The sequence below is a fragment of the Pelodiscus sinensis genome, chromosome 15 (assembly GCF_049634645.1).
Source record: "Pelodiscus sinensis isolate JC-2024 chromosome 15, ASM4963464v1, whole genome shotgun sequence".
In the NCBI taxonomy this organism is placed as follows: Eukaryota; Metazoa; Chordata; order Testudines; family Trionychidae; genus Pelodiscus; species Pelodiscus sinensis.
The window spans coordinates 16090201-16102474 of NC_134725.1; the positions used below are offsets into that span (position 1 = coordinate 16090201).

General features: G+C 47.9%; 1 protein-coding gene and 1 long non-coding RNA gene across 2 annotated transcripts in view; both read right to left on the reverse strand.

Moving 5' to 3' along the window:
* Positions 1 to 12274, reverse strand: part of SLC25A1 (solute carrier family 25 member 1) — a 45718-nt gene that overhangs the window by 17913 nt on the left and 15531 nt on the right. The gene's annotated exons all lie outside the window — the stretch shown is intronic.
* Positions 8805 to 12244, reverse strand: LOC142818482 (uncharacterized). Its single transcript, XR_012895970.1, has 2 exons — positions 10658 to 12244; positions 8805 to 10610 (listed from the first exon to the last, which is right to left on the reverse strand). It is a non-coding gene; the product is annotated as an uncharacterized LOC142818482 (long non-coding RNA).

Below are 12274 nucleotides of genomic sequence, written 5' to 3' on the forward strand. Positions count from 1 at the left end.
GTCCTTGCCTGTCAGCCTGCAGAGGCCCACCCAAAGAGTAATAGAGCAAGCCTCTGTCCTCGGTAGCCAGTCTGGGAATGCTGAAATTCCCTGGGTGCCATTTAAAAAACAATGCACAACAAATGCCTGCCCCACCTGTTGTAATGTAAGCATTCAAGCCAAGAAGTCCCAAGTGCTAATTCCAGTTCTGCTACTGACCAATGCTCTTATTTATGTCTATTCGGTTGATGAGATATGAGCCCCGTTGTTCTAGGCACTGTACAAACACAGCGAGAGCTGGCTCCTACTCCAACGGGCTTGAAGTCTACACGGAGGGTAGGATAAGAAACAAGCACGGAGCTGGAAAGTGAAGTGACCTAAGCCAGGCTGCATGGCAAATCAGTCTCCACACTGGGACAGAATCTGGGTGTGGTGTCCTATCCAACTAGACCACATTGCTTCTTCTACCCAGTCACAGCCTTCTTCGTACCTAAGTTTCCCTGTGTGCGCAAAGAGGGTACTCATCTCAGGGCAACACACTTTTTAGCTGGAAAGCAACATATAATTACTGCTAACTGCCAAATAATTGCAGAATGACAAACAAGGACAAGAACAAGAGAAGCACCAAGCCAAAGAAAATGAAACGAGAGGCACTGAGAGCTCTCCTCTGAACACATCATTACTGTGGTAAAACCATGAGTGCTGGCCAGCACCAGCTTCTTGGGCAGTGAGGGGCCCTACAAGAACAGGAAAGAGACCATGCCTGCTCCGTGCCCTCCCTAAAATTCTCACCATACAAAACACAGTGGAGCCCATGTGACCGTGAAATACTTATGGCAATCACAAGCCGTACTGAGTCAGGCTGGTTTTCTGTTCCTTTCTCTCAGATATGATGCCAGCTTACACAGCCTGGTAGCACAGTGCCCCTTAAATATGAAACAACTTAATTTTAGCAGCAATTTCTATACCACCTGCAGCCTGGGCTGGCCTCAGGAAGTCACATATAGAGGCAGCATGTTAACTGATAAATAAGAGGGAGGAATTAGACAATGGAGAAGGGTGTTTGCTGCTCAGATATGTGAGGAGACAGACAGTGAGGCAGAGGGATACAGGGAAGCTGTAGCAGACAGCAGGCAGTGCAGAGACAAAGGCTAGAGCACACAGAAATCGGTCAGAGACAGAAGGAACAGGAACAGGAGTACAGACAAAATGTCACACTCATCACAGAGGTGCCAGCAGGATCACTCAAAACAACTTCCACTTGGAAAAGCCTTTTTCACATTTCAAACAAAAGCACAAAAATAAAAATTACTCCAAAGATGGTGTTTAAGATTCCAGATGTCAATATACTATTAGTGGGGACTTAAAACAGCAGAATAACACAGGCTCCTGACTGTCCTATCTACTGTGATCTCACAGCCCTTTGTGTTTGGCCGAAATGATTTCCATTCAAGTTTTTAGCCTGTGCACCCTTGAAGGTGCAGTAGGGTATTCTTTGCATCACAGGCTTCTGACTAAGGAATCACAACCTACGTGCACTTTATCTTTTCCATCTGTGTTTGGATTTTTCCCCCCATTCATGTGTGGAATAATTTTATATGAACTGAGGCATGTGTGACTGTGTACCACAGTAGAAACAAAATATAGCTGTGAAAACTAATCGGCTGGGCGGCATTTGAATTTCTCCTGAGCAGCCACACAAGTCCCAGCTTCCAGGGAACACTGGTCACAACTCCCTTCCCTTCCCAGACTGCAATGTGTTGGGAACTCAAAACATAGGCCAATCCCAGAGTGCCCTGCACACTCTGTGTTACTATAAAAATGATCAAACACTACAGCTCCACCAATGGCTAGAGACCAAATGCTGCCGATGGTGCAACTGTGCCATTCTCACTGAAGTCATTGTCACTTGCCAGTATGACACAGAGGGCAGAATTTGAACCTACTGCAGGATTTTCAGAAAGTGCAGCTCCCTACTTCTACAGCAACAGGAACCTGAATCAGGTTTAGCAGCCAAAGTTAGTCTAGCTGTTACAGAGTGCCAGAATGCCCGTGTAATTGTAAATAAGCCTGCACAGCCATTCTGGGTGAGCTGGTGTCGAGAGCAGAGAGACGTTAGTAGGCTTTTATTAGAGTTCTTTTTTTAAAGTTTCCCTTTTAAGAAATTCAACAGATTTCAGTGTGAAGAGCGACAGGCATCCAAACAGCTTGCGAGGAAAGTATTTTGGGCGAAGACGTGTTTTTCCACAGACCTCCCCCACCCCCAAAATTTTTCTGGAGAGTCAGCAGATCTAACTCTTAGCTGTGTTTGTATAGGCTGATTTCAGTAGGGTAAAGTAGTCTGGTTAAGCAGGAAGAGTCAGAATTTACCCTGAATTCACTGCATGCTGGCTGTGATTACCGAGAGATATTAAAATAGTTATGAAAAGACTGAAGCGGCACCCCAGAGCAGTGGGAGAGGGAAAGGGGGAGGGTTGGGGAAAGGGAGAAGAATGAGAAGAAGAAAAGAAAGCCTTTCAGAACTGCTCATGCAGCAGGAGTATAAAAAGCATCTGCAGTTCCTGCCTTGTAATAGTGATTCTCCAGCAAACAACCTTAACAATAAGCCTGCCTCCAGGCCCAAGGCCTCCAGTAGCTGGCTAAGCCACCACATACTTTGCATTCAGACTGTGCCATTTCCCTTCAGCTACATAAAAAGGCAACCCAGGAAGCCTGCACAGAACTGAGCCTGGACCCACAGGCACTTCTGGCCTCTCTTTAGTTGGTTCTTTTCAAAAGGCCTCCTCTAGACTTAATTTAAATCAATATAGTTGTTCAGGGGTGAGAATCATTCACATCGTAGCTACGGCAAACTAACCACAGCATGGGCACAGCTACATAAATGGAAGAACATTTTCACCGACCTAGCTACTGCTGCCCTGGGGGATGGATCACGTACAGGAACAGAAAAATTCTTTCCACTGCCAGAAAGTGCCTATAGTAGGGCTACTACAGCTGCACCACAGACAATAACCGTGCCACTGTAGTGCTCATAGCATGGACAAGTGGGAAGTAGAATATGACTCCAGATGCCCTTAGCACTGAAGTACAGCACCCTAAGTCACTCTTTAGCTGGGAAATTCATGTAACCAGGCTCATCATCTTGATGCACCTCTACCTAGAATGGGCAGATTGCCTGTCACAGAATAAAAGGAACTGGCTCTACCATAACCCTGATAGCCTGACCCAGCCTTGCTGCCCTCTCCGGTAGCTCTAAGATTCGTTGCAGTCCTAGCAAGAGTTAGGTTAAATCTTAGGTGGTTGGGCCTTGTTTGCCTCCACACTGATACTTCTGAATTTACTCCGGACCTGGATGTGATCAGAGCAAGCGAGGTGGTTCTCTGGATTTCTGGTCTCAGTGTGAGCAGTGCTGAAGAGCACAGTAGAAAGCCTGTTTCCATGAGAGCCTCAAACTAATCCAAAGGAGCCAAACATTGGAGTTAGGGATATAAAATCCTGTTTAATTGGTTTAACCAGTTAACCAATTAAAGGAGGGGTGTGTGCAGAGGGGGAGCTCTCCAACCTGGCTGGGCAGGAGTGGCTCTCACCTGATGCAGACAGGGGCTGCTCAAGCCCAGCTTCTTCCAGCCCTGTAGGGGAGCTCAGAAGAGCTGAAGCACCCTTCTGTCCGTGGCAGTCTGGGGGCTGCTATGAGGCACCAGCTAGCCATTACCCAGTAAACATCACCCATTAAGGGTGATGCTTACTGGGTGACCAGCTACCCATCCACTTTTCTAGTTTGAGCGAGGGCTACCAAGTGTGGATTAGAGTTTTCCCTACAGTTCAGGGGTCCCTAGCATGGTTTGACTCCAGGGTTTTGGTCTGGCCTAATGACAAAGTTTGGTTCCACAGTGGTTGGGGTGCCTGACCAGGTGCATTTTTGACTATGGTTCAGCTATTAAACTCTCCTGGAATATCACCCCAACTCTGTGCGTGGTGCTTATGGACTGTAGGATATTTAACCCAGATCAAACAAAGGAGCCATGCAAGCAGAGAAAGGGCTGCTAATGGGCACTTAGTCTATAAGTCCCATTCCCGTCATAGGCTTGTGCACAGACACTATTGCCCTTTGAGAAAAGAGACACTGGGCTGTGCCTTACAGTAGCTGCGAACTCCCGCGCCTGAGACCCATGAAAGGGTCAGAGGAGCTCTCTAGTTTCTAGCCAGCATGGGAGGCACAAGCATTGGGGGGCAGAAACCTAACTTCCCTTGGTGCCCCTGGCCACTTCACCAGCTCCCTTTTCCGGCTGCTCTCATTCAGGGAGAATAGCTACCCAGCATGACTCAGCAGAGCGGTGCTCTGCTGTCATTGGTCAGGCCGCTGACAACACAGAAAACACCCCATGAAAGAAACAGGATATGCTGGCTGGGTAGCTGCAGTGTCAGCAGGGGTGGGTTGGCTCCTGGACAGAGCTATGAATGGCCCAGAGGGACAACATTCCACAAACCTTTCCCCACAAGAGCCAGCCCACTCAGAGATTATGATTTGCTCTGCATCAAGAATAAGGAACTTGAGGTTCTCTCTGAACTTACGCTGCTGACCTGCAGGAAAGGCAAACACAAGGCAGACACTTAGGTCAAACGAAACTGCAAGGGGAGGGGAGGCTGCGTGGGTGTTGCAGGGTTCAGAAAACACTGCTGCTTCAAGTCACTGCCTACAGCAGAGCAGCAGCTCTCAGTCTTTGGGGGCAACAGGAGTTTCTTGAATCTCCCATCTGGAGGCATGTGTTCCAAGACGGAGTTTAGATACAATCAAACCATATCTAGCTTGTACACAATGCTGTTCAGCTTCAGATCTCCAAGCGCTTTACTAAGGAGGTTGGGACCATGATCCCAGTTTCACAGATGAGCACACTGATACACAGAGCAGTGAAGTGATTTGTCCAACATCACCTTACAGATCAGTAGCAGAGCTGGGAGCAGCATAAATCTCCTGTCTACTGTTCATCATGCCACTAGCCACACATTGCCTTCTCTAGGACAGCAACTGTGCAGCTGAGTCAGGGGCAGCACACTGCATTGGGCCCATCACACAAACGCCTCTGCCTTTTTGTGGGGAAAGCACCAATACTGGAATTGTGGTTCCCAACCAGCCATGCACAGAGCATGCAGCATTTAAAAGAGTTCAGCATTACAGATGCAGTGCAATTCTTCCAACCGTCTGAGCATCATTGCATACTTCACAGGCCTCTTCCCCTAGTTTGTAGGGCAAAACTGGAGACATTCTGGGCCCCCCTTGTCCATCCTATGTCCCAAGGGTGCCAGCTCTGTCCCTTGGGGGTGTGGGTTGGCTGTCCCTGGGGGGTGGGGGTTAGGTAGGGCTTGAGCCCTTGAACTCTAGCTCTGGAGATGGGTACCCTATCCACTGTGCCACTGAAGGAGCCCCCCAACCTCTCTACATTCTGGGCCCCCCTTATCCTTTCTTTGTTTCAAGGGTGCCTGGTCTAGCCATTACCAAACTCGTGGTGGCTGTTCCCAGTGCTGCAGATACTATAGGCTTAGCCTGTGCAACTTTGCCGACTCTGGATGTGTTTGTTGTTTTCCTTAAAAATGCAGCTCCCAGAGGCATGGGATTATGAGAAGCAGCTCCACTTCTTTTAAAAACTAGATTTTTAACAGTCATGACTCAGGAAGGTTCAAGCCCCTAAAGACAGAGATGACCCCTCCAGGATTTTAAAAGTCATTCAGAGGCTGTCTTATTTTTTTTTTTAAAAGTCAATCTCATGGTTTTTAGGGCCATGATTCAGGAGTTTGGTTGCTTTGGGCTGGAAAAGCTGCCTATTCACATTGGCAAAGTGCTTCAGACCCAGAGAAAAAGTTGCTCTGTCAATGCATTGGTATTACTGAGGGTATCATCCATGCACCGCCATGCTGAAATGCAGCATGCTGGACACTGTCTCTCTCCTCTCAGACATTCTCCAGGAAGGAAACAGATTTCTCCCCACTCCCCATGCTTCCTCTAATGAGCTGTGACTCGTCTAGCAGAACATCTTCAAGGAAGGGAGAGGTATGGGGTGCACTTTAGCCCAGCATCTACTACTTTCCTTCACAGCCTACCCACCCAAAATCTCCTGGTCTCACAGCGCACCCCTCATCTGCCTTCTCAGGGATCCCTGTATACACACATATCAATCTTCCCTTACAGGGAACACTGCCATAAACCCATCCCCACAACAGTCACCCCCCTGGATCCACTACAGGCTGAGGTTTCTCCTCCATAAATCATAGAGGAGAAACTCAGAACAGACCTCTTCTTAACCACACCCCTTACAGCTCCAAAGCATTATAGCCCTAACTCACTGGAGCTTTGCTGGCATTGAAGCAACACTGACAATTCCAAGCATTCAAAAACCAGGAGTGAGCCCCTGCAAAATTCCAAGCCTTTAAAAAAAATATTTGGGGCCTTTGATTTTGGGACTTCTTGGTTCACCTTTTCCAAACTCCTCTCTGCACTTATGAGAGACAGAAGCATACTTATTTTGAATGGAAACGGGAGACCTTCTGGAAGTCACCACACAATCCTGGAGGTGGGGTTCTCAGAAAAATCAAATGTCACGTGATTCACGATAAAAGTGCAAGAACTGGTAATGCTGGCAAGAGCCTTAAGTGTGCGCCAAATCTCAGTTCCTACACATTGTGCTGTCACCCCATCTGTTACGCAGCCGAAGACAAGCACTCCAAGCAGGTTACCTCATCCTGTATCTCTTCCATTCTGGAGTAACAAGAGCAGGGGGGCTGGCTCTCTCCCAGAAATACTAATAGTGTCATGCTTCCCTGCAGGCTCACTCTGGCTTTTTAATTATGGGCAAAACTGGTTTCACGCTCACACACCCTCAAAGCACCAACTTCTTTTCCCATCATCCGGGAGGAACATGGCAGGCAGCTGCTTTTCAAACAGTGGGAGGAATCAGCACAGCTATTCCCCGGAGAAGCCTCTTTCCTCAGCCCGGCAAAACCTGCCCCAGACTCTGGACAGATCCAGCCCACCTAACACTTTGATCTAGCCCGCGGACTGCATGAGACCACTTTCTATTTATATCTTACTGCCCAAATTTCCATGGCTCAGGATCCTATTTAAATGCCTCCATGGTCCCAGCACTACCCCAGCAGGGGCTGGAGCCCTTTAAATAGCTGCAGCAACCCTGTGCGGCTGCCAGGCAACGTGGTAGTGGCAGGGCTGGGAGCTGTGAGACCTTTGTTATGTTTAATTCAAAGCCTCTGGCCCCACACAGCTCTGCGGGGAGGCTTGTCCTGAGCCCTGCTCCTTCCAGGGGGTGGAGCCAGCCCGTGAGTACATACCAAAATTCTGCAAAAATTGCTGCCGACCCGTGCTTAGGAGGTGCAGCTGCTACAGGAGTCTGAACAGTTAGATCCATTGCTGGCTCTTCCCTTCTAGGACAGGCCCAGAAGCTGGCCACTGTGGTTTAGCACAGCCACCTGCAACCTCTCTTATTGAAGCAGGGTAGGTATCCAGAAAAACTGGACAAAACCAAGCGGTTTTGGGGTTCCTATTATCATTCCCAGCACCTATTCGTGCACCCTGCCCATTCTGCCCACTCCCTCCAGATGGTAGATCAGTGCCAGAAACTCTGTCTTCCCACTTGCATCTGTTTCCTTACATCTGACGGACACTCTGCAGAGCTATAGGTCATTACTGAGTTTGGCTCCTAACAGCTATTATTTTATGAGGAAGTCATGGGGAAACATTTCTTGCACAGCCCAATGGGGCCAGCCCACAAATGGACTCTTCCCAGGTAACTCCACTCACATGACTCTAGGGAAGAATTGGGCACAGACAGTAATAAAAATACCCTTACACAATACAATCAGCTGGCTAGTTTAAGCCCATAATTCTACTGCCTTGCAAACACACTGCTTTCTCCCATGGCTGCTGTTTCCAGCTCCTGCTGCTGATTTCAGAATAAACAAACACTCCTGTGCCTGACAGAAGCTCCTTTTCATCCTGTTCTAGGAAGCCCCTGTGGATTCGAGTGCTCTAGGATCTCTTGCCTTGAGCTGTGGCAATGCTGCCAATAAATCCACTGCACAGCTGAACTGCTGCTGAAGAGGCTGTTTGCTCCCCTTCCTGGGGAGAATGCCCAGCCTTATAAAGAGACAAGCGGGTGAGGTAATATCTTCTATTGGACCCAGAGAAGAGCTCTGTGTATTCTTGAAAGCTTGTATCTCACCAACACAGTTGGTCCAATAAAAGATATTACCTCATCCACCTTATCCCTCTGCCATCCTGGGACCAGCTCAGCGACAACATTACTGCATAGCCCTGGAAAGAGCATTGCTGAAGAATTTTGCTCCAACCACAAGAGACTAGTGTAGTGGATGCAAAGGCTGCTTGTTCTCCTTCCAATCCCCCCTCCCACTCGTATGCAGCAATGATTAGGGCCCTTTGTTTTTGGTTTTCACTTTATTTAATTTTTTCCCTGGAATATATGTTTATTAAAACAATAAAAACATGAAATTTGGCACAAAAAAATTATTTTCTGGGTACATCTTGGAATTTATTTTGGTGGATAGGATGGGGTAAAAGATATTCACTAACATTTTGATGACTGGAATTCAACGTGGTTTGCTGCAAAACTAAAACAGAACTCAAACACATCACCACCTTAGAGTTTACAAGAACTACACATCACTAGACCCCAAATAAAACTTTTCATTTGCAGAAACAGTTACTATCATGGACTTAGAACTATTCGCCTATAAATATTGGCATTTAATAATTAGGCCACAAACATCATCCTTTTTTTCCTTTTTTTTTTTTTTTTAAAAACTTTTGAACACATACTTGTGATCTGATGCTTATTCTGACACAGATTTTGGTTTTCTTTCCATTTTGGTGTATCAAATCTTTAAACCACTATTGTCTGCTAGCAGCTTGAAATGTGTATGTGGTGGCTGTGAGCTTAATCAGTAGTTCAGAGGCCTATGCACTTCAGAGCTTGTGTGCATGCTTGTTTATTGAGTGTATCTTCTACTATTACATAGCCTTACTTCAACAGGGAGCTCTGCAAACACACAAATTAATGTATTAGCATAATACATCTATAGTTCATGCAATGTATTGTATTTTCTTAATAAAACAAGTTACTTGTTATATATGTGAAAGATACAAAAGCAGGATGGAAAGTCTGAAAAAAACCAAATACTGTTTTTAAAACCTGGGATTTTTATTCTGGTAAAAATAAAATCAGTTTAAACTGAAAACTAAGGAGGCTTAAGCATGGTGTATCTACAAAGTCTGCTGAGGGTGGCCTGGCTTGTAGGATTACTTCTACTAACCATGGCATTACAGTCACAGGAATATGAGCGGAGGAGGCAAAGCAGATACTCACGCTTACCAAATGCCTTTTTCCCCCAATGTACTCAAAGCACATAGGGATTCTCATTTACAGATGGGGCACTGAAGTGAAGTGTCTTATCAAAGATCGGCTAGGGAGTGAGTGGAAAAAGCCAGGAACAGATCCAACTTTCTGGATGCCTGGTACCCATGACTTGTCCATAGGCTCTGCTGCCTCTTAGGCAAGTCCCCAGCACCCACTCTCACGTTGGGAGGATACAAACACTGAGGTCACCAGACTCAATGCAGCAATTTGCACCATCATGCAGCCAGTCTGGACTTCCAATAGCTTTGGTCAGGGCCAGCTTTAACTAGTCCCTACTAAGTGGCTCCCAATGGAAGGGAAAGATGGAGGACAGCCAACTGAGTTCCACTGCTCCATGCACAGACTACTTCACAAGCCCCTCTACCTTGGCAATAAAGCAGCTCCTCAGAGCCCATGTCACCTTCTCAGACAAAGTCACCCTCCAACCCTTCCCTGGGATCCAACGACTGTGTTTTGTACTTTTAAAAAGAGTCACAAATCAACAGTTCCCAGACACTTGGCAGTCTCGATTCCTTTTGCACTGCCAGAGTGACATTAAAATGCCAACCCAGCATGAGGCTGAGAGCGCTGTGACCTGACCAAATTGGCAAAAGGAACAGTCTTTTTGAGGCTTGCTGGACTTTAGCATTTTGCCAGGTTCTGACTGGATTTTCTGCCTTTTCAACCAGCCTCTGGCACATTAGAACTTCTCACTTCAAAGTCTATTACTGAGCAGAGACGGATGTCTTTCACTATGAGGAGAAAAAAAAAAAAGTATGTGGGCCAGATTCTGATCTCACTTACGCCAGTGTAAATCAGGCGAGACTCCACTTGGAGTCAATGCAATTACTCTGGATTTACACTGGTGTTAGAGAGTAGAACTTATCCCTTTGTCTGCAATTCTCCAGAAGGTAGCAGAAACCCCTTTACTGAGCTGGGAGCTTCACTAGAATTTCCTGAATGCACCCAGCACCTCTTGGTATCAAATCTGTGCTATTAGGGATGGGACTCTAGGCAGCCCGATGGGCTCACTCAAGGCCATGCATCTGCTGTGCCCCGCACTGGGCAAACTAGGGGCTGGTGTTAGCATCTGGACACTAGGTAGATCTGCCACTTGGCTTTCTTTCAAATCAGAGCCCTCAGGTAAAGGGGTGAGGGAATGAGGAAGTGTGAAAATTACTGATTTAGTTCCTTTCAAGTTTCCGTAACCCCCTTAAAGAGAAGGAAGATTCACCTAGACACAGTGCTTGCCCTTGTACCAATATTTCACTACATGCCAGCCCTCTGCATCCAACAGATCACAGCATGACAAAGCAAAATACAAGTATTATAGGCAGCTGCCAATTTCCATTTAAGGAGGATTTGAGAGGGCAAAGTGAAGCAGAAGAAAGCAGCTCAGCTAACTGTAGGCCTAACAGGCTGGGGGAGAGGGTGGAGGAGATTTCTCAGTGGGTGAAAAGCTGCTTCTCCCCTCAGGCAGCAGGCTGCAGAGCTTCATCCGCCCCCGTTTCAGCCAGATCACTACTCTCGGCTCCACCCATGTGGGGAAACAGACAGCGAAATGCTGCACCTGAAGTCACCACCCCCCTGCACAAGGCAGTCTCTCCACAGATGCTGCCAGAGCATGACCCCTTCTCCCCTGCATAGGCCCAGCCCACAGTCTAATACTGGGAGAGCATCCCCAGCTCCAGCCCCTGCACAAACTGGTGGCCAGTGCCTCTCAGCCGGGAATCCTTGCGACCAGATTCTTAGTTGCTGCTAAGCTTGGTAATCCAGTGACACTGGTGCCCACTCTTGAGACCTAGGGAGCCAAAGGCCTGTGGACTGTTGGAACCCCTTGGTGGCCACAGCTTGTCCCCTTGTAGCAGTGCTCTCTGCATTACTGGGCCATGCCGGGGCCAAGAGGGGCCTTGGGTAAGTCATATCTCTGTGCACCCACCTGCAGGACAAGGACACCTCCCCCCACAGGGGCCACTATCTCCTGGAAATGGAGAGTGCTAAGCAGGCCCTGAGTCCCACCCTGACCGCCAGGAATGGGCCTTGACAAGCAGTCCATCCAGGTCTGTGTCACGCTGTTGTGCTACAAATAATGGGCTTCGGAGGCCTGACAGACAAATGGTGAAGGGCACAGGGAGCATGCTGGGACCAGGCTACCACCCAGTCTCCCTCAGCTACCTTCCCCCCCATCCCCAGAGGCAGAGATAGGCCCCGGAGACCCTCAGAGCCTTGCATCCCTCTTGCTAACCCTGTCCCACGAGACACTGCCCCCTCACCTCATTGTTTACAGAGGACTGATGAGAACCACCACAGGCTGAGCTGCCAAGCTCCCCTCCCCCAGTTCCAAAGCAGCAGCTGCTGACTTTGCACTTCAGGAGCCAAGCAGCATGGGAAACCTCTGAAAAACAAACCAAGCTCCCCAGGGAAGCCAGCACCTGAGGTCAAAGCAGCTGAACCCACAGCAGGCAGAACCACTATGGATTATGTGTGGCTACAGGCCTGGAATCTACCCACGCCCAAAACTCCTACAGTCCCTTTAAGCCCTGCCCTCCAAACTGTGCCAGTCATGACTGTAGCTCAGGACAGCTGCCAAGTCTCTCTGCCCTGCCCCATGTGAGCTGGGAATGTTTATCTGACAAACCATGCTGTGGATCACCCCACTGTGCACAGAGCTTGGACGTGTCAGCTTCTGCTGCAGACAGCCTGTTTGCCCATCCTACCATGCATGTCTGTCTGAAAGAAGCAGTCAACAGTTGTATATGCACGTGTGTGTCAATGCTAGCCAGCACAAATTACTATTTTGCATCCCTGGCACTTTAAGATGAAACATAATAAATAAGAGGGAATTTCTTTCTTTCTCTCTCTCTCTCTCTCTCTCT